Source organism: Eptatretus burgeri, chromosome 5 (assembly GCF_056783735.1).
Source record: "Eptatretus burgeri isolate ZD-2024b chromosome 5, Ebu_testis_v1, whole genome shotgun sequence".
NCBI classification, from domain to species: domain Eukaryota; kingdom Metazoa; phylum Chordata; class Myxini; order Myxiniformes; family Myxinidae; genus Eptatretus; species Eptatretus burgeri.
Genome location: NC_140965.1, coordinates 42,987,525 through 43,009,485, shown reverse-complemented (window position 1 = coordinate 43,009,485; position 21,961 = coordinate 42,987,525). Strand labels below are relative to the sequence as shown.

At 34.4% G+C, this 21,961-nt stretch overlaps 1 protein-coding gene and 1 long non-coding RNA gene across 8 annotated transcripts in view; one reads left to right on the top strand and one right to left on the bottom strand.

Moving 5' to 3' along the window:
- LOC147026324 (uncharacterized) overlaps window positions 1–21,961 on the top strand; it is a 126,453-nt gene that overhangs the window by 11,488 nt on the left and 93,004 nt on the right. The window lies entirely within an intron of this gene.
- On the bottom strand, window positions 16,225–18,755 carry LOC147026325 (uncharacterized). The gene is made up of 2 exons (XR_015058286.1): window positions 18,191–18,755; window positions 16,225–18,093 (listed from the first exon to the last, which is right to left on the bottom strand). It is a non-coding gene; the product is annotated as an uncharacterized LOC147026325 (long non-coding RNA).

The following is a 21,961-nucleotide window of genomic DNA, read 5'->3' as shown; positions in this document are numbered from 1 at the left end:
GGGGGGGGGAGGCAGCGTGGGGGGGGGAGGCAGCGTGGGGTGGGGGGGAAGGCAGCATGTGGGGGAGGCAGCGTGGGGTGGGGGGGAAGGCAGCATGAGGGGGGTGGGGGGTGGTAGGCAGCGTGAGGGAGAGGAAAGGCAGCGTAAGGGAAGGGAAGGGAAGGCAGCATGAGGGGAATGGATGGGTGATAAAAAGCGCCCAAATGGCAACATTTTCTTTTTAACTGCTGAGTTTCATATAAAACTGGGTGGGAGCTTGATGCTGAAGATCCAAATGAAAAGTGGGAGGACTTTCATCCTCTTTATGATGACAGTGTCCAACCTGTCCATGGCTAATGGCGATGTGGTGTTCAGCAGAAAAGGATCGACATATTCTGGGTGGAAGTTTTGCCCTTTAACGACATCTTTGAGCTTACCAAGATTTCTCCTGCTGACCAAATTGTTTACTTTCTTGCTCTGCCTCCCCAACAGCAATGTTGACTGTGAGTGTTCCTTATCCATGGTTCACAAAATCTTAACTGAGCTCAGGAAGAGTATGAAGCAGACACACCGAGTGCTTTCCGACACTGCAAGATCAACAGTGACAGCCTTTTCTTTGATGCAAAAGCAATGCCTGACATGTTATAAAAAGCAAAGTCAGCCACCAATGAATACAACAACAGTCATGTGGACTTGTTCTGTTGTGTGATATATATTTTTTTCTATATCTCTTCATTCTTGGTTTCTTATCTTTGGTGACTGAAAACGCTTCAGAAAATGAGTAACTTGTGATGATGTGCATTTATTCTTTGGTCTGCAATCCAGTTGTGAAAGTAGGAGTAGACACTCGAAGCATCATTTTGTTTCCATTAATTGATTTGATATATTGATTTTTTTTTTATCAAAACTATTCGTGCATTTTTGCGTGGGTGTGTTCTTTTTTTCATTTCCACATTATGATAGTGATGTCGTGATAAACACTGATGATTACACCTAGTCGTAATAAAGGTGACAAATTAAAGCGGTTGACAGGTATGGAGTCAAGTCTCAGTAATATTACAGTGGGACCCTTGCACCGAGCTGCAGGACATCATGGCAGAGGAGCAGGAACTATCCGTCACCCGAGTGTCAGTGTGTTGATTTTACTCACCGAGCCCCGTTTCCCCCTTCCCCCCACCCCTACCCCACCTTGTTACACCGTGTGTAGAAGGAATGTGGCCTGCACATCCCATGCAATGGAATGCAATGGAGTCAGTTGTGGCTGTATGGACATGACTCCTTTTCCTGACGCTGATCCTGCTCACCAGATTCTTTCAAAGAGGGAGCCTCTTGAGTGGAAGAATCTAATGGGCCGACCATGTGCGTCGTGGTTGGTGCAGGTTGATTGGCATCTCATGGAGACTGATGGGGATGGCCAGACGGAGGCCCCTAGAGTACTGGTGGAAAGTGTACGCAGCGACGCGCTGCTCCGGCACATGCTCCCATACCTGACCTGACTTAACCTTGAAAGAGGGGTTATTGTTGGGGCACATTTGGTCGCAGTTTCCGTGACAGACAGCTCAACTTGCTGATGTTTCATCAGCAACGGTGTCTCATGTGATGCCGGCATGGAACTCTGAGGGAAAGACATCATCAGCAAAGGACAACAGTGGGTGGAATCGTATACTCCAGGATTGTGATATCCATGCATTAATTTGAAGTGCAAGGCAAAGCAGGCGAGCAACTGCAGATCAATTGACTTTAAATTTCAACCTATGGCACGAGCAGTCAGTTTCATCAGAAAAGATCTGCCGAGAACTCCGCAGAGCGGGATACCATAGTTGGGTGGCAGTGCACAAACCGCTCATCGCACCTGACGATGCATGTTTGTGAATCCAGTGGTGCAAAGAGCACAGGTAATGGATTACTGAGCAGTGGAGAATGTGATATGGTTCGATGAATCATTCTTCACCATGTTCTCAACAAACGGACGAGTGCACATGTGACGCCAACCTAAATAACTCTACAACCCTGAGTGCTTGGTTTCAACAGTGAAGGGTTCCGGTGTCTTCCAAGATGACAATGCTCCCATGCACAGAGCACATGTGGTCGCCCAATGGTTTGATGAGCGCGACACTGACTTTATGCATTTGTCATGGCGTTCTCAGTCACCAGATCTGAACCCAATCGAGCATTTATGGGATATTTTGTTATGGTGCTTGAGACAGCGTTTTCCACCTCCATTGAACAGGTGTGAGTTGATTGACTTTCTCTTGGAAGATTGTTTCTGCATCCCTCCTGCAGAGTTCCAGATGCTGTAGGACTCTGTCACGGCACATACAGGCCATAATAGTAGGGTAAGAATACTGATTCTGGCTCACTTTTCCCCATGTAAATGAATGGGGGATTTTCAGCGATTTATATTTTTTTTCCCTAAAAATAAATCCCCTTTTTATCCCAAGGTATATTTATTTGTCCCCCCTTTTAACTTGGAGGTTGAACCTCATTGAATTGAACACCTGGGGGTTGAACAGCTCACTCATTGAACCTATAAAGATTTGTTCATTCTCAAATTCCTTCAATAGTTTAATTTTCTTTGCACAATAATCCCCATCTAAAATATTGACAAACAAAACATTTGAATCTTTATATTTTTTAAGATACCCCTTTTGTGCCATTACGAAATGATAAACTTCTCTTAATGCTCTTGTTTGACCACCTCCTGAGCCACATATCATTTTGAGATTATAGTAAATTGTTTTTTCATTGTTCAATTGATAACCATCAAAGTTTTCAGTCCATTCAAGGATATTCATTTTTTTCTTTACATCCTCTAACTTACTAGTTTTTAAATTAATTCGCTTATTTGTTTTATTTACCTTTGTTTTAGTTATTTTTTCAATAAGACTTATTTGATATTTTTCACATTCATTATGTTTTCCATTTATATACCAAGACTGAGATTTTCTCCACTCTTTAGTTTGATTAATACTTGGTTTAACCATTTATATATTATGAAAAAAACCGGCGGTAGCCCTTAAAAAACCCTAACCCATCTTCCCATCGTTAAAACATAATCTATTTTATACACTCTATCATACAATATCCATATGGAACACAATCTATTCCATTATCTAAAATAAATCTCTTATCATCAAAGGCTCCTAATGCCTTTTTATTTACTTCTTCACTATATATGTTATGTTTATAACTTCTTATTGTATTCATTTTCCTATATTCTTCTTTCTTATTCATCAAACAATTATAATAATTTCTAAAAGTTATTGATTTCTTTATTACATATTTCTTTATTCCCTTTAACCTCTTATCAATCTGTTCACCATACTTATAAGCATATGCCTTTGCTCTCAATCCAATAAACTCACTCATTACTTTTCCACCCAACTCATCCTTAAACTTACCAATAACCTTTTCATTCTTTTTGGAAAATAACTCACTCTTCTTGCTGAAATTACTTGTATCATATACTCCAATATTTTTCTTCATATCTTCATAAACATCATCAGTTTTTATATCTAGGATAAAACTATCAGTGTCCATATACAACAATGAAACATTTTCACCATACTCTTTCTTTAAGTCATTATACAAATAATCATACATCAATATCTTTGATAAATCAAGAACTGCTGTTCCAATATAAATTGGTTTATCCATTACAATACTTTCCTTTTTCATATGAATTGCAGAAAAGTTCTCTGAAAAAACCTCTTCTCTCTCAAAACTTGGTTTATTTATCAATCTCGAAGCTTCTTTCCAAGATGTTGCGAATCTAATGTTTTGCCTGTTTCTAACATTTTCCATAGTCTTTCCAAATACAGCATTATTCATTAATTTATAAAAGTCCCCTTCAAATTTTACTTTTGTATTTGCTCTCATATCTGTATTGAATTGAATATACTTTTTCACCCAAGGACTTTGTTTAAATTTTAAAACTCTATGAATTTTAGCTACTCTCAATCCTTCTCTCAAAAACTGTTTTAAGCTTCTCTGATGCAAAACATATCCCTCTTTATCATAGAATGTTGTTAATAACTTTTCTGTTGATTTACCTTTAATATTAAAACTTTTATGATAATCACTTAACCATTCTTTCTTTGGAGTTTCTTTCTCACATGCAAAAGGAAGATCTTTATGCTTATTATGAAGATCACTCGGGTACCTCAAATCAACTTCAAAATAATAACCTTCTTCTTCGTCATTCAATTCCTCTTGAGAAGAAATAACAATATTCATCAAAGCCTTTTCATAATCCTTTTCTTCCACCCACTCTAATTTACCATAAGGCAGAGATTGAGACATTGCCCATCCATACAAATTATTAGCATCAAAATACATCAAATAATTACTATCTTTTTCACTATTATAATTTGGAAGATATTTATTATTTGCTTTAGCATATCTTTTTGAACATACTTGTGATATTCCACCTCTCTTGGACTTCTCAATCATCAAAAGCATATCAACATCACTGATTAAATCTATATCTTGTTTTGTCATTTTCAACATTGCACTCCAAGCTAAACCAGGAGCTGTGAAATAGTGGGCAGGGTCTAATCCATAACAATTTTTATTATGACAGAGTGTTCTAAAAGCCTCAAACACATCAGCTAACAATAAAACATCTGTTTTTAGATATAAATCATGATATTCTCCAAGGTTCTTTATCTTAAATATTTTCCATATTTCTTGTGCGTGTTTATATTCCTTATCACTTATCTCTTCTTCATAAAGGTTATTATAGAAACTTTCTTTTGAAGGAAGTTGTGTTTCTTTAAATCTCATAAATGAATCCATATAATCATAAGGATAAATTCCCTTACTTGTAAGAATTTTCTTTACTTTGAATTTCATTCCTTGTTTGAATTTCCTCTCTCGTAAGAATTCCTTCTTTAATCAGAATTTCATCTTTAATCTGAATTTCCTCTTTTAGTTCGAATTTTCTTTATAATTAGAATTTCATCTTCAGTTAGAATTTCCTCTTTACTTTGAATTCTCTCTTTAATCTGAATTTCCTCTTTAGTGAGAATTTCCTCTTTTGGAAAGAATGAATTAAGATTTGGAAAAGAGTCCGTGGAGCTTAGATTTGATGCGAGGTAGGCTAGTGGTGTTCCCATAAACTTGTAAGAATCTAAAAACCTAATACGAGTTATAGGTTTTGTGAATATCATTTTTGAAAATGAAATATACTTTTGACTTGTGTTTGTTATAGCAGAAATATTCCCTGGTGTTTTTGAAAGTTCATTTATAAATAGATGTGTATCATAGTTGGCGCTGTTGTGAAGAAAGACTGGAATAAAAGAAGGTAATTTATAATTAAGATTACAACAGGAATGAGCGGGACCTCTATATTTACCAGTAAGATGACAATGGTCTCTAACTTTAAACTCCTTAATTTCCCCCTCACAAATATGACAGATATTGTTCATTCTAAATTCTAATTTTTCTTCTTTGGTTAATTTCATCGGTTCATTTGTTTCTTTCATTAATTTAGTGAGTCTTATACAATCCTTTTCTAATCGTTTTACAAACTCTTGTGAAGCATTTTTTCCACGATAATGTTCAAGTTTGTTATACTTTTCTCCAACAGATGATTTGATATAATAACAAAAACCACAAGGAATATGTTTTTGATATTTATTTGTATATGGTTCTTTTGGATTAGGAGAAGCAGTGTTTATCTTTTTAAGGATACATTCAAAATCAGCGTATATCACAAATGGGTGCATGATAGATTTATTATAATCTTCAAAATAAATCTTTTCACCAGGTTTAGGCATTGTAATTACAGCTGATTTATGATTACTACAATATTTTGAATGTTGTTCTAATCGTTCTTTTGTATGAAATGAATTAAGACATCGCTTACAAGGATATATTTTGTTTGCTGTTCTGAATACCTGAGAAGAGATTAATCTTGATAAATTATTGATGTATGTGTAATGTGAATTCTTTCCAACACTAAAATATAAAAGGTCAATGTGTGTTTCTTCATTTTTATAGTTGTTTGAAATTTTTAATATTTGAATTTTGTTTGTATCCGTTAATCCATATACATTAATAGAAAGATTATTCTTTTTCTCAAATTTAGGAATATCTGTTAATGGCATTGGGAATTTAAAATCTTTAATGTCCAAGGTATTCTCATATTTCATATATTGTTTTACTCTTTCTGAATTACATTTTGGTGGATGTAAGTGAGCAAGAACAGACCAGAGAAAACATTTATTATCATTGTTCTTAATATTAACAACTGCCTTCTTTAGTTTTATTTCTTTTGGTAATTCAATATAAGAAGAAGCTTTAAGAGGGTTTGATTTTAGAATGTGTATATCTAAAAAGATGATTTTTTTAATATTGAATCCACTTCCTACCACTGTATTATCAACATCCTCCTTTTGTCTTGATAGTTCTTCATAAACCCCACTATTCAAAAAATCTTGAAATGATGTTATAAAATGAAGATCTGTTCTCATATAAGGAGTTTGTTCTTCATCTTGTCTTTTCATATTCATTTTCACTCCCATATAAAACTTTAAAGTTTTTATTTCTTTTAATGTCTTTTTAATAAATTTTTCAACATCGGGTTTCACTATTTCAATTGATTCAGCTATTGATGATGGACTGGGTTCTCCAAATTGAAAAATCCTTATTTTTATATGCCCTTTAAATGCCTCATCAGTGTTTTTAATATAATAGTCTCCCTTTACTTTAAACTCATTTTTCTTGTGTTTTTGTGATTGAAGATGTTGATTATAACTACTCTTCAAAACATCCTTTGAACAGATATCACAATGTTTTCTTTCCAACTCAAGAGGAGATATTTGATGAAATAGATTAAATGTGTGTTTGTTGGTTCGGAGGTGTTTTCTATAATGTTTATATTCGTGATTACAAACATCGCAGTACGTTGTATTCACCATATTTATAGAATAAAACTTTGCTTAAACTAAAATTTTCTTGATGAAAATTTCGTTTAATTTATAGGTGAATCTGTGCTTAAAAACATTTTATCCTCCAACTTTTTCACTTAATAAATACAATGTTTCAAGACACAAAAGACAAGTTTCAATCAATCTCTTCATCTGTTAAAGATACTGAGAAATATGTCAAGGATGTAAAATTGAACAAAGATAAATATAACAACTATTGGATAAAAACTATTATGGTAAATAATATGAGTTCTTCAATTTCCTTCAGTGGAAGGGCTTTTAGTATACCTGGTAGAACATCAATTAAAGTATCTCTAACAAAAGTTTCTCCTCTCCTTCTAGTAATATATTCAAAACTAGAAAAAGCAATGAAACAAGAAAAAGTATCAAAGAACAAAAACCTTATGGATGAAGCTTTAGAAAGAAAAGATAAGACCATCTGTAATATGCAAGGAGAAATTTGTATTTTTTTCAACAACCTTAAAGATGTAAATCTTGATGAAATAAAGGATGTTAATATATCAGGTGAAATGACATTTCGCTTCAATAGTAGTTAACGATAATTTTAAAATTACCTTTAATATAAAAAATGTTGTCGTTGAATCTGATAATGAAAAAAGTATATCGATATCGATGGTAATATACAACTGAAAGTATAGATGAATTTCAGTTTAAGTAAAGTTTTACTTTATAAATATGCTAGACTTTCCTGATTCTCCATATGACAAATTTGAGAATTGTCCTGCGTGTGAAAGACAGGGATTAAACACAGAGTCAAAAGCCTATAAACAATGTATATTCTGTGATTATCTTCTAATTAATGATAATAAAAAATATAAAAAGGAAAATAATTCTTTTAGATTTACACCAAAAATGAATTACTTTACAAGATTGATTAGAGAAATGAATGTAAAGTATGAGGATGATAACACACCTTTCCTTACAAGGGAAGAAACTGAACGTATAAGAGAAATGTTCAAAGGATTGTTGTTGTATATTATTCATGGATGTAATTTTCAGGGAAATATCAACACAAGATATTGTATAAATAAAATAATGGATTATCTTGAAATTAAACCTGAACTTAGGATAAAATATAGAGTTTCTAAAAAAGCCAATAATAAATTAAATAACCTGTTTTTCAAATATATAAATGAATGATTTTTTACCTATTTGGGAAAATAAGATAAAATTTAACAACCATAAAAATCTCCCAAATTCATTAAGATGTCTCATAGTTGGTTCAAGTGGATGTGGAAAAACCTGCTTACTTTTAAAAATGCTCCTCACTCCCAACTTTTTAGATTATGATAATTTAATAATTTTCACAAAGTCGAGTTTTCAACCAGAGTATCAACTACTCTCACAAGGTTTTAATGCTGGTCTTCAAAAAGAAGATATAATAGGTTTATTTAAACGTCAAAAAACCTAAATGATTATAACATTGAAGATATAATTCAACTATTTTGTGATACACAGAGATGTAAAAAGAAATCAAATCTTATAACTTGTATTCTTAGTGATAATACGGATGATATACCGTCTCCCCAAGATTTGGATAAATCAAAAAAGAACCTCGTTATCTTTGATGATTGTGTTAATGAGAGAAACCAAACGGTAATGGACAGCTACTACACAAGAGGGAGACATTCTTCTTGTAATTGTATTTATCTTAGTCAATCGTACTTTCAACTTCCTCGTCGTTCCATCAGAAACAATGCTAATACTTTTATTTTATTCAAGTTAAATTCAATAGATATCAATAATTTTTGGAGAGATAATTGTTCTACATTATGTAGTAAAAGAAATTTGAGGATTATATGAAGCACACGACTGAAAAATATAAATATATTGTTGTGAAACAAGATGAGATATTAAGGGATATATTTTTTGTTTTATAAACAACTACATATATAAATGACAACTATTATTATAAATCTTGTGGGTAAATCTGCTTCTGGAAAAAACTTTCATAAATCAAGGTTCTTTGTAGTACAAATGAGAATATTGTAAATTTACTTAAAAAACACCCCGTGATACGCATTGTATCAACAACAACTAGAGCAATAAGACCTGGAGAAGTAAAAGGTGAAGATTATCACTATATTTCAGTGGAGGAACATATGCGATTGAGGAATGAAGGACAAATATTTGAGGAGGTTTCTCTTGGTACAACAAAATATTCACATTGTAAGAGTGAGTTAAAGAAACTAAAATCTGGTGGTGTTGGGATATTAGAAACTAATCCAGAAGGAACGAGACAAATTATTAAATATCTGAGCGGAGTGAAGATTTTATCATTCGGTTTTGATGTTGATGAAGAAACTCAACACAAACGTATGAAAAGCAGAGATGCAAGGATTAGTGAAGAAGAAATTACAACTCGCATTAATGTTAATAAAGAATTTGATGAAATATTTAAAGAAAAGGATTTATTTGAACACATCTACTTGAATGATGAAGAAAAGGAAAATTTCCCTGTTGATCTTTACAATTCATTAAATGATATTTTACAATAAATAAATGGATACAAAAGAAAGAGCAAGAAGATTTAAGGAACATCAAGAGTTGGTTTCAAAAGTTGTAAAACAACAGGAAGACATAAAGAAGAAACGCAGACAGAAACTAACGGGCGAAGAAGCATTTGAAAAAAAACAAGAGAAATTTTTAAACCACTTTTAAAAACTTCCCAAGAAAAATGAAAGATGTTTCCACAGTTCCCACAGTAGAATATACTCCTAGAAAGCTTCAAATGTTAAAAGATTTCAGTCAAATGACGGAGGAAGAATTAGAGCATTTAGGAGAATTAGAATATGATGATGAAGGTTTATTTCAACAACTGGAAGAGATTAATCAACCCCCTGATTATATTGTGAATGCTGTTCAAAACAATGAATATTCAGCGGATTCAAAAACCAAAGCAGGACTCATTCCAACAGAACAACCAGCAATATTTCTTCTTGTTCAAGAAAAGGTATTGATATTTAATGATGAATTAAGGTTCTTAAGTTCTGCTCAACCCCCTGTTAAACTAACTCCGAGATTAATGTTTCTTCTCACAAAAGATGGAAGGCAAGGTTCAACTGTGAGGGATGAATCAAAGTATATTGATAAACCATTGGATATGGAAAATAATGATGATAGAGTATATATTGATTTGCTGAACACTCTAAATTATAAGGTTATTCTTTCTGGTAAAAGTAGGAAGAATGAGAAGGAGAAACACATTATTCAGGCTTTAAGTATCCTTGGTTCAGGTATTAGTTTTCTTCCAAAATGACCCATCGCAATTAGTTAATAGACTGTTATTGTTGTTTGGCAGTAAGAAGGTGGAAATAACAATTGTTTTAATGAAGCATCAGCCATTTTAGACCAGTTGATGAACATGAAAATAATTAAGAAATATCAATATAAAGACATTTTATCTCATATTAAATAAGATGAGAAGCACAATCCTGAGTTTTAATTTCACAACAAGCGACCACACATCTTCATTCCCATACCCACTACAACTTGACACAACAAAAGAATATGAGGCATCTTTATTGTCCATGGAGACTTATAATACCTTATTTAATATAACCGAGAAAAATGACAAGTTTAGTTATAATCCGGGAAGTGGATACAAAACGATAACAGTCTCACTCCGGAGCATACGAGATTTCTCAAATATCTTCCGAAATTGCTCGTCTTATGAAAGAACAGGGTGATGAACCAAAAAATATTATTATAAACATTCAAAAACATACTTCAAAATCAACGATTAAAGTTAAAAATAACTACAAGGTTGATTTCACAATTGATAATTCATTTAGAGAGTTATTAGGTTTCTCCTCAAAAAAGATTGAAACTAATGGGACGTTTTACAGTGATAATGTCATTCAAATATCCTCAGGAATAAATTCGGTGTTAATTCACTGTGATTTGATTGATGGTGCTTATAATGATGGATTAAAAACAAATACAATATTTTCATTCAGCGCATACTCAACCCCAATTGGTTATAAATTCAATATGGAGCCTAAAAATTTGGTTTATCTACCTGTGTCAGGAAAAACCATACACAGAGTAAATTTTAGGATAACCGACCAAGATAATCGTGTGATCTCTTTTAATGGAGAAGTTATATCCATCAGAATTCACCTACGTGAAGTTTTTCAATAAATAAATACGATGGTTATTGTGAGGAAGCACGAGTTGGGAAAATATAAAATAATTACAGGGGATGGGATGTTCCTTTCCCCGTACTACAAGGGTGAAGGTATGTATCTTGGTAGAGGATACTATAAACCTAAGAGACAAAGGGGTGTTGGACATCAATTTAGAGGAGATGGGATAATTGATACTCTCATGGGTATTGGTTCAACTATTCTTAAACATAAAGACCTAATTGGTTCAACTGCTTCTGCTGTGGGAAATGTAGCAGGTGCTGTAAAGAGTATAAAAGATGCTCAGAAAGAATCTCATAAATTACAAGCAATAAAAGAAATTAAGAAAGGTAAAACTCAGTTGTCCCCCCAAGAACGACAGAAAATAATTCAAATACTTGGATCAGGGTTTCAAAAGTTTTAACATCTTTTTCCTAAATAAATACAAGTATGGAAGCAATTGATAGTATCTATGATTTGGATGATACTATTATTATCTCAAACTCCACTAAAAAAGAAGATTACTTCAAGGTAAATGCAATAACTGGAACAGACTGGAATACAAATGGTACAAAAAGTTTTGAAATAAATAATCAACAAACCTATTTGAATCTCTCCGAAAGTTTCTTGTTGTGTAAATTTAAATTCACTAAGGCTGGGAATAACACAAACGCTACACTTGTAAATGATTTCTTCTGGAAAATGTTTGATAGTGTGCGATTGTATATTGGAACACAAGAAGTTGAAGCGGTTGATTATGTCTCTGCTGTATCTGAAATGATGAAATTTACACTCTATACATTCAGTGATAGAATGGGAAAGGGGTCTGTCGAAGGTTTTATTCCTGATATGTCAACGGAACAAACACAGACCCTGGATATATTCAAAGGAAAGGAATGTATAATGATGATACAAAAGCAGAAAATAGTTTTACTGTGGCAGTTCCTCTTAAAGGTATATTTGGATTTTGTGATTATGATAAAGTTCTGTATGGTCTTAAAATTAGATTTCAACTACAAAGGAATGATAATGAAAATAGATTGCTTTTTGGTGTTGGTAATGCTTTTGGTGATCAGAATAAATTTGTAATTGAGGAGATGAGTTGGTATATCAGTGAATATACTCCTAATCTTAAAACAGAAGAGATGTTGAATCGAAGACTTAACTCAAAAAAACCACTCAGTGTATCATACCTCAAAAGAAGATGTCAACACGTTAAACTCAATCAAACTACTTACACGTGGAATTTGGGTGTTCTGGAAGGAAAGCCACGATATCTGTGGATGATTTTTAAAAAGCCAGATGGTGATACTGCGACTGATAAGAATAATGCATTGAGTGATAATGCTAAGGTGAAACAACTTCGCGTTTCTCTAGATGGAACATTTTATCCACGAGATAGATTGGAAATTAATTGGGAAAAAAATGATTTTGCTGAAGCATACAAGTCTTACCAAAAGGTGTGTGAAAGTAATGGAAATAAAGAACCTATTTTGGATATGACAGCATTTAAAAGTTTGTATACAATCTATACGTTTGACCTGAGCGATCAAAAAGAAACTATAAAGTCTAATCGAGTGGATACTTCCCTATACATTGAAAGAGGAGAGAGTGAAGAAGTTGATACATATTGTTTGCTTTTGGAAGAAACAGAATTGCAGATTAATACAGATAATGGTGTGATGATTAGTCTCACATAATTTTTTTGTTAAATAAATGAGTGGCAAAGTACCAACTGGGGTATATGTTAATCAAATCAATCTTCATAAACTATCATCTTGTGTTCAAAATCAAAAGCCTTGTACGATTAACGTTAATACAATTCAGAGAAAAGGAGCAGTAAGAATTGATGTTTTGCTCACAAGAGAACAGGTTAAAATCTTGAATGACACTGGCTCACTTAAAATTAAAATGACAAAACCAATGTTGAAAAAATATTCAATAAGAGAGACGAGTGGAGGATTTCTCCCATTTCTAATTCCTTTATTTGCTGGTTTAAGTGCGGTTGGAGCATTGACGGGTGGTATTTCAACAGCGGTCAAAACTGCCAACGAAAGGAAGGCTCAACTCCAGGCTCAAAAAGAATTGGAAAGACATAACAAAGAGTTGGAGAAACAAATTAGTGGAAGTGGTGTAATTGTAGATTTTGCTGAAAAACTTGAAGGTCTGCCTGATAAAGCGAGATTGTTAGTTGGAGATATGCTTTCTTCTATAGCACAAGCAGGTGTAAAATTAACGAAAAGAGGTAATGGATTATATCTTTCTAATAAATAAATGAGCATTGATGAGTGGTTGAAAGAATTTGGAAAGAATACAACATCAAATTTACAACTTGCCAAATATTGTAAGAAATTAAAAATTCATAATGTGGTTATTTGTATGAGAGATGAATTAACAAATGTGTCGAAACATACAAAGAATATTATTATGAACTTAGAAGATAATGATGGGAACGGTTCTCATTGGGTTTGTATTTTTAATAGTCAAGACAAATATTATTTTGATAGTTTTGGTCTTCCACCACCTGTTGAAGTCATAAAATTCTTACAGAATGGTGTTTATCAAACATTTCAAGTCCAAGAATTAAATTCCAAGTGTTGTGGTCAATTATGTCTATATGTGTTATTTCAACTCAACAAAAATAAAAAATTTTATGATATTATTTTTAATCTAATATAAATGACTTATGTTGGTAAAGATGGTTCTATCTTTGGTGTATCTCAAGAACTGGATATTGATTTATCAAATTATTACACAAAGGCACAGGCTGAACGACATAAATATAATATAAACAAAAATATTAACATGAAAAATGCTTATAAATTAAAAAATTATCCAAGCCCGACTGACGCGAATGACTTGGTGAGATTAAGCGATTTATCACAATATATATACTTAAATAAAACGGCTGTGTATTCTAAAGATACAGAAGTGTTGATATTATCTCCAGGTCATACAGAATTCACAGTTCGAATTAAAATAAATTTTTATAAAGAAGGGCGTATCGTTTGTATGAGAATAGAACAATGCGGGTATGATATGAATGATTTAGGGTATAATTGGTCATTTAAAATTAACCTCGAAGACCTGGAACAATTAAATCAGTCTCGTAAGGAAGAATATTATCCACTTGGTATCGAGAATGAGTTTTGTGGAGCCACGATTAGTAAACAACAAATAAAAGAATTTAATAAGGGTAAATATAATAATGGTTTTGCCCTTGTTTATCTCATGAAAACAGAAAAAACAGGATTATATATAATAAGTAAGGAAATACAAAATGATTTAACTATGGGAAGATGGGGAGGTGTTTCGTGCCATAATATTATTCTAACATATATTTCTAATACATAAATGACAGCAAGAAGGCTTCAAGAAAATTATCATTTCTGTGTTCAAGCATACCTTCAAGAAAAGGGTATTCGGTATTTTAATAAATATGTTCTACAACATAAGAATGAGGTATTTTCAATAAAAGATTGGCATTATGCTGATGTTGATAAACCAACAACTTTAGATTTAATTAGAATGTTAAATAATGAAAAAATTATAAGGTTAAGAAAAGGTAAGGCTCTTTAGAAATTCAAAAGAAATTTTATTGGTATCCTGTTGTAAAAAATTATTTTGGATACAGGAATAACAAGAAATCCTGATGAATATATGTATAATATTCTATGGGGTGTAAACGATTCAAGTATAGTAAGGGATGAGGAAGGAGTTGAAGAAGAGAGGGAAGAGGAGGAAAAGGAGAAGGAGGAGAGAGAGAATAGAGAGAGGGAGGAAAGAGAGAAGAGAGGGAGAAGAAAGAGAAGGAGGAAAAGGAGAAGAGAGAGAAGGAGGAAAGAGAGAAGAGAGAGAAGGAGGAAAAGGAGAAGAGAGAGAGGGAGGAAAGAGAGAGAATGAATAAATATCAAAATATGGAAACCAGTGAGATTCAAAAAAGAATAGAGGTATTACAGAAAATAACTCAACCCACCGAGGAGGAAAACAAAGAATTGACAAGTCTATTTGCAATACTTTCGACAAGACTATTAGCATCGACAAGATATAGATTTTAATTCAAGTTTTTTCTTAAATAAATGGAGGAGAGAGTGAAGGCATTTCTAAGGATTCTTTATGTTTTAAAAATTAAGATTCAAATGTGCATGTTGGAAACTAAAAAGGTTTTTGCACTCTGCAGAAATTTTTCTCATAAATAAATGAGTTATTGTCTCAAATGTAAAAAGAAAACTAATACTAAAAATATTTCATATATTAAAAGTAAAAATAACAGGGTTATACAAAAAGGTATATGTTTGGTGTGTGGTTCAAAAAAATCAATTTATCTCCAAACACAAACTCGGAGGAGATATACAAAAGTTTTTATCAGGAAGTAAATTTACAACTACTGGAATACCAGGGGAATTACATCTTCCAGGTTATTCTTTCTGTGGTCCAGGCACAAACTTAGATAAAAGATTAGATGAGGCAGACAATCCTAAATCCTGGAGTAAACCAATCAATAGAGTTGATGAAGTGTGCATGAGACACGATATTGATTATGGGAATACCACAACGTTGGAAGAAAAGCATGAAGCCGATAGAGAAATGTTATATAATTTGTCTCTGATACAAAATCCAACCTTGAGAGAAAAAGTTGATAGGTTCATCGTGAAGAAGATGATTAGTGCTAAATTGAAACTTGGACTTGGAAATTCAAAAAACTTATAGGCTCTAATGATGCCATTAAGACTGAAGAGCAATTAGCTGATGAATTACATAAACCAATATTCACAAAGTTTCAGAGAAGGAAAGTTTATTCCAAGGAAGTTGATTATATCTGGTCTGCTGATTTGATTGAACTCAATAATGATAAGGGGTACAAGTATGCTTTAACCGTTATTGATTTGAGGAGTAGATATGGGTGGCGTGTCGCTTTAGAAAACAAAACAGCAAATACTCTTATGTTAGCTTTTCAACAGATATTTAATAAAAGTAAGAGAAAACCTAAGAAATTGTGGACTGATGAGGGTAGAGAGTTTTATAACAAGACATTTATGAATTTTCTAAAAATAACAGTATTACATTATACAGTACCTTTAATGAAGGGAAGGCAGTTGTTGTTGAACGTTTTAATCGTACCTTAAAAGAGAGACTATATAAAAAATTCACACAACTCGGTTCACAACAATGGTCATCTTTTATTCAGGATATTGTGGATAAGTATAATGACACGATTCACACATCAACGAATATGAAGCCATCAGAAACATTTACAAAATTAAAATATGAAAAAGAGATTAATGTCAGAAAACCTAAGTTCAAAGTTGGTGATATCGTAAGAATATATAGGTGGAAATCTCATTTTGAAAAGGGTTTTACTGAACAATGGACGAAAGAACTTTTTAAAATTGTTGATGTAATAGATACAGTTCCTTGGACTTATAAAATATATGATTTGGAAGGGGAAGAGATTTTAGGTTCATTTTATTCACAGGAATTACAAAAGACAAAACTAAGCAGATAATACACCTTTGTGGACACTAGAGGGACAAGTATATAATGTGTGTCAAGGGGGACGTTCTTAGATCTGTGAACCCCAAACACAGAATCCTCAACTGAATAGTCAAGGCTTAACTTTTGTTTGTGTGTGTGTGTGTAATGGGAGCAATAGGTTGGCGCTTCACTCCCTCCTACTATACACCGTTGTGGACACTCGAGGGCCAAGTCCGAGGTGTATAACAGTATATAATGTGTGTCAAGGGGGACGTTCTTAGATCTGTGAACCCCAAACACAGAATCCTCAACTGAATAGTCAAGGCTTAACTTTTGTTTGTTGATGTGTATGTGTGTGTGTCCCAACCCTCACATTCAAAATCTCAACACCAACCCTCACATTCAAAATCTCAACCCCAACTCAATCCTCGCCCAACACAATGTCTTTTTCAAAATGAGATTTCCACCTATATATATATATATTTTTACGTTTTTTTTTTCTTCTTCCAATTCTGTCTTTTAAGGCTTTCAGGTTTGATGACGTAGAAAGGGGGAGTAAGCCTGCACTTTCTTCCCAGAACTTTCTTGATCTTGCTCCCATCAAGCACCATCCGACAAAGAACTACATCGATAGGTTTAGATCCCAAAGAGTGATAGCAACTCCAAAAGTCTCCAAAATATAAATAAATAAAATAATAATAATAATAAATAAATAAATAAATAAATAAAAGCCCCCAAAAAAGTTTCAAGTGTCCAACATAAACCCAACTTTCCAAGTCTTCAAGGTATAACCACATTCCCGTTGAGTTTCCAAGATATGTATCACATTGTGAGTTATCAATTCAGAACCCACATTTCAAGTATTCAAAGTAAAACCAACTTACAAAGTCTCTTAAGGATAACTCATTTACTGATTTTTTCAAAATTTGTGAGTCTCCAAGGTAGGCCCCATATTTAGAACCATCTTGGCAGAACCCTTTTCCTGAGTCTCCAAGGTAGTTATTTAAACCATCAAGGCAGAACTCATTTACTGATTTTTTCAAAATTTGTGAGTCTCCAAGGTAGGCCCCATATTTAGAACCATCTTGGCAGAACCCTTTTCCTGAGTCTCCAAGGTAGTTATTTAAACCATCAAGGCAGAACTCATTTACTGATTTTTTCAAAATTTGTGAGTCTCCAAGGTAGGCCCCATATTTAGAACCATCTTGGCAGAACCCTTTTCCTGAGTCTCCAAGGTAGTTATTTAAACCATCAAGGCAGAACTCATTTACTGATTTTTTCAAAATTTGTGAGTCTCCAAGGTAAAACTTGTATTCTGGCTCATCAAGGTATAACTTGTTCAGTGGGTATTGTCTTGATAACTCACAATGAGTACTATTGCTGTAAAACTCTTTTTCAGGATTTTGCTGGTCTCCAAGGTATAACTCTTTGGTTGGGTCATCAAGGACAAACTCGTTCTGTGGGTCTTGGTCGCTCATAAGGTCTTCAACCAAGCCAACAATTTCGCCCCAAGTTGTAGCAAAAGCAGTATTTTCATTTCGTATTTCAGACACAATTTCCTGTGAGAGAAAATAATAATGTATTAATTAAGTTATTTAATTATTAAATGAGTATGCTTCAATCAAAGTTTGAAAATAGGAAAATAAAAAATCTTACCTCAATAGATAAGAGGTTTGAATCCAGTTCATCAACTTGAAGGTTTAGTTCCATACAAGACAGAGAGTTCCAAGGAACACCAAAGTCATCCCACTCAAGGTCTTCAACCAAGCCAACAATTTCCCCAAAGTTGTAGCAAAAGCAGTATTTTCATTTCGTATTTCAGACACAATTTCCTGTGAGAGAAAATAATAATGTATTAATTAAGTTATTTAATTATTAAATGAGTATGCTTCAATCAAAGTTTGAAAATAGGAAAATAAAAAATCTTACCTCAATAGATAAGAGGTTTGAATCCAGTTCATCAACTTGAAGGTTTAGTTCCATAGAAGACAGACAGTTCGAGACAAGCACACAGAACACCATTGCCAGCAAGAACAAATGTTTAAAATGGAGCCTGGGTTTGAAGCTTTTATAGAGAAAGACTGGTGGGTGTGGTTTCCTTTGGAAATTCCCTGGGCAAGCCTAGGCAAGCCTTCATTGGGAAATTTTTCAAAAACCATAACATCCTGTAATTTTCTAGTGATTTCTTTGTGAGTCAGAGATGAACTGGAAAATGATGTAAGAGTGGGCGGGGCTTAGCAAAAGTAGGCGGAGCTTAGGAAAAGTGGGCGTGGCTTAGAAAAAATACCTTATGAAAAGTGGGCGGAGCTTAGCAAAAGTGGGCGGGGCTTAGGAAAAGTGGGCGTGGCTTAGAAAAAATACCTCATGAAAAGTGGGCGGAGCTTAGCAAAAGTGGGCGGGGCTTAGGAAAAGTGGGCGTGGCTTAGAAAAAATACCTCATGAAAAGTGGGCGGAGCTTAGCAAAAGTGGGCGGGGCTTAGCAAAAGTGGGCGGGGCTTAAAGAAAAGTGGGCGGGGCTTAACAAAAAATAACCTGTGGCTCAGCAGGTGGTCAGATGAGAGCATTAAGAGAAGTTTATCATTTCGTAATGGCACAAATGGGGTATCTTAAAAAATATAAAGATTCAAATGTTTTGTTTGTCAATATTTTAGATGGGGATTATTGTGCAAAGAAAATTAAACTATTGAAGGAATTTGAGAATGAACAAATCTTTATAGGTTCAATGAGTGAGCTGTTCAACCCCCAGGTGTTCAATTCAATGAGGTTCAACCTCCAAGTTAAAAGGGGGGACAAATAAATATACCTTGGGATAAAAAGGGGATTTATTTTTAGGGAAAAAAAAATATAAATCGCTGAAAATCCCCCATTCATTTACATGGGGAAAAGTGAGCCAGAATCAGTATTCTTACCCTACTCATAATGGCCGCATGTGGTGGCCCAACATCATATTACTTGACTTGACATAGGTGTTTCCTTTTTCTTTTTTCTTTTTTTATACACACTCTGTCGATGGCAGGGTTGTTATCAGATTCAGGAAAGTGTGGATTCTTTAATGGATTGGCAGATGTAGTTTAACAAAGAAATTTAAGGTGCTGGGGATAGGTAGGAATGATGAAAATAGAGATTACATGATGCAGGGGGGGCAGTCTTGGGGCATGTCACACAGGAGAAGGATATGGGGATGGTTATAGATATTGGAGGTATTGCGCCTGTCACGCCTTGACGATTTAGCCAGCCTATGGCAACGTATCAAAATTGATCTAATACCTTGAACTATTGATGTTTTTTTCAGTTTTGGGCAGATATTAACGAGTTGGACGTATGCATAACGTATTAGTAACGTACACAGAACGTTTCGATAACTTATAGATAACTTATACCAACGAATGCTTAGCGTGTTGTCGGCGTTCACAACTTATGCCCAACGATAGTCTAACTTATGCATAGCATGCGGCAGAGTATCGCTGACGATCACGTGGCGTAGCCTATTAAAAGGCTGCCTCTCGACGATTCAAATCATAACCGCACTAGACATCTAAGTGTCAACATCACCGTCATGCCGAAGAAAAAAATAATGATAATAAAAAAAAAACAAAACATGGAGTCTGGAACACTGACAGGTTCTTCCTGTGAAGCCCATTTTTTATATGCCAATTCCCCTAAACACTGCCAATACGTCATAACAGGTAGCTGTAAGTTAGAAACGTTCAGTAAGTTCTGTGGTCATCCGGAAGACGTCAAATACGTCGAGATACGTTACACATGGGTTCAAAGCACGTTACTCATAGGTTAGAAATAAGTTTTGGGTATGCTAGACATTACCTCGACGTATTCCGACTTATGAGGAACTTACAAGTAACGTGTGTCAACGATCGCATAACGTGCCTACAACTTATGGCCAGCGTATGTGGAACGTGTGAGTCATACGCTGGCATACGTTGAAAAATTTTGAGCATGCACAAAATTTGTCGACGAGCTCGGCATACTACGACATATGCCAGCGTGCTTCAGCATGCTCTTAACGTATACAAAATTTACCCATAACTTATTCGACGTGTGCCAGCGTATTCGCCAAATTTTTCACACGTCGGCATATGCTGGCTAAAACGTCAAGGTGTGACAGCCCCTTAAGCAAACAGCACAGTGTCAGGCAGTTATAGGTAAAGCAAACAGGGTTTTAGGTTGTATTTATCGGGGGGGGGGATAAATATTTAATCAAGTGGTTGTGTTAACATTGTACTATATCAGAATTTACTGAGGCCTCATCTGGAATCTTCAATGAACCACATCTGGGGAAGGACATAGCTGTCATAGAGAGGGTACAGTTTTGAACTACTACATCGATTCCAGGGCCAGCTCGACTTCTGCTTTTTCACATTTTTCTTTGTTGGTTCCAATTCTTGGTTTTTCTTTGCTTTTATATATTTTACACTTTATTTCTGTCTTTCTTTATCTATCTCTCTTTGGACAAGTGAATTATTGCAGAAAGTTTTTTTTTTTTTTTTTTTTTTTTTTTTTTTTTTTTGTGAAGCCTCCCTTGGTTGTGCCTGGATGTGTTTGAGGGTAGAGGAGTAGCAGCTGAAACTCGAATCCTATCCAGGTTCCTCCTGATGGCTCCATCTTTGCTCTTTACTTCTTCGGGTTCCTTCTGATGACACGAATGCAGTATTTAATTTTCCGTTTGATTGATTATGAGGAACAGTTAATGGAGATGCTTAAGATAACGAAGGGTGTGGACAAGATAGGTGCAGTGATGTGTTTCAGCAGAGTGGACAGTGGTCATAGCTTGTGGGTAAAGAAGATGACAGAACAGTTTTAAGGCAGGGTTCTTTCAATCGGAGAGTGGTTAATGTGTGGAATGGCCTCCCTGAAAAGGTAGTGGCAGCGGAGGGGGTGGATAAGTTTAAATGGGATTTAGATAGGTACCTGGATGCATGGAGATAGAGGGATATGGGGTTACATATTGGCTTGTGTGGGATGTGGGATGATACTGGAATTGGTGCAACACAGGCATGATTGGCCGAATCCTCTTTCTGCTCCAAAGTTCTTCATGTATCCTTGTGTAACTGTAACCCTGAGCCCGATTCGGCACGCTCTAGTAGATTCGTAATTGTGTTTGGACATCTTGGGGAGTGGTAGCTTTGGTGTGGCCAGGTTCAAGTTTTTCTGGGGTCAAACTGCGGTCGCATTCAAAATATTTTTGTCATGCTGAAGATTATTTTCAGTGATCATTATTTAATACGAAGTATGTAACTTTTGGATTTTCCGTGCAAGTTTCTGCAGAGGTGTGTACGATTTATTTTGTTACGAATTTGGAAGCTGACTGCACACAACAGCCAGGTCCTATAGATCAGTTATATTGGTAAGTAAGTGTTTCTAGGTAGGGTCCCGTCCTATGTTTAATGGGTGATTAAGTGTACGTGCGCT